We start from the raw sequence: 1733 nt of genomic DNA, 5'->3' as shown, positions 1-1733 counted from the left end.
CTCTGCCTCCCAAGTGCTGGGACTGTGTATGGTACCACACCTAGCCAAGTTTGGTGTTTTGTTTGTTTGTTTGTTTGTTTGTTTTTGTATCTGTGGTTAGTTATTTTGTTTCTTGGCACTTTTCTAATAAAACAAACCAGGAAACTTCTAAAGGAATCATAGAACGTTCAGGTTTGACTTCATAGAATGAATTTCATTTTTCTTTGCAGTGCTGGGGATTGAAACCAAGGTCTAGAACATGTTTAAAAGGCTTCTACTGCTTAGTAATACTCCCAATCCTCCTTTGAAGGTATTTCAATGTAACTGAGTCTGCCCTTTTTCTCACTGTAAGTGGAAATGGTTACTAATATTCACTGCTCCCTACTTACAATATCAAATATTGGGTTAAAAACAATCTTGGAGCTGGGTGTGATGGCTCATGCCTTTAATCCCAACACTTTGGAAGCAGAGGCAGGTGAATCTCTGTGAGATGGAGGCCAGTCTGGTCTACATAGAGAGTTGTAGGCCAATTGGGACGTCAGGGGGCCCCGTCTCAAAAAGAGCACATACTGATTTTTCAGAGGGCCTGAGTTTGATTCCCAGAACACTCACACACACACACACACACACACACACACACACACACACCAAAATAAATCTTTCTAAAAAACTTTGGTCCTACTCTCTGTTTTTGAATTTATTCATCTACAAGGCAGATAGAATAGAATCAACCACAAAGAGCTGTTAAAAAGTAAACTAGAGGCTAAAGAGAAGACTCAGTGGGTAAGAGTCCTTGCTGCTCTTCCAAAGGGTCTGAATTCGGATCCCAGCACCTCCATGGCACTCACAACTGCCTGCATGCACACGGTGTACATACTTACACTCAGGCACACACACACACATAAACTAAATAAGTACATCTTTTTAAAAATTTCAACTAAATATATGTCCAGCTTAATTTTGACAAATTTTCACATGCAATTCAATAAGGAAAAAAAGTTGGGGCTAAAGCCACTGGATGGCCACAGGTGAAACCAAAATCCAAACCAAAAAAACCTTGACCACAGTCATACTCCTCATCCACAAAGTAACTGCAAGAGGATTAGTGACCTAAATACAAAGTAAACTAGGTAGGCACTTGGTGGCTCATGCCTATAATCTCAGAATGTGGGAGATAGAGGCAGGAATATTCCTATAATTTTGAGGCCACTGTAGATTATATAGAGACCTTGTCTCAAAAAACAAAAAAAAAAGTAAGAAACTATAAAACTTTTAGAAATAGGAGAAAAATTCTTCTCTTTCTATTGAATTTTTGCAAATTTCATACAGTATTTAGACTCCTCCCCTAAATGTTCACCTTTTATAGCTCTCCTGCTAGATTCATGTACTCTGTCATATATGTTAAGGCCTATTGAGTCAAGTTTGTGTTTCCAATTGTCCTGAGTGTGCATGCATCCACTGGAGCCTGGTTAACCTATCTAGTGTCACACCCTTAAAATCAACTCTCCTCCCAGTAGTTATCAGTTGCCAATTGTTCCTCAGCTAAGGTTGGGATTTCTTACGACTTCCACACTTCTTTGCTGGGATTTTGTCTGGTTTGAGCTTGTATGGGTCTTGTGCATGCTGTCACCATTGCTCTGAGTTCATATGAGTAACATCTGGCTGTCTGGAAAACTCTTTCCTTGTAATCATCTACCACCTCTGACTCTTACAATTTTTCCTCCTCCTCGTCCACAATGGTCCCTGAGTCTTGG

The sequence above is a fragment of the Nannospalax galili genome, unplaced genomic scaffold (assembly GCF_000622305.1).
Source record: "Nannospalax galili isolate Female #2095 unplaced genomic scaffold, S.galili_v1.0 scaffold336, whole genome shotgun sequence".
NCBI classification, from domain to species: domain Eukaryota; kingdom Metazoa; phylum Chordata; class Mammalia; order Rodentia; family Spalacidae; genus Nannospalax; species Nannospalax galili.
The sequence above is the reverse complement of the archived record's forward strand: the minus strand, read 5'-3'. Positions refer to the sequence as shown.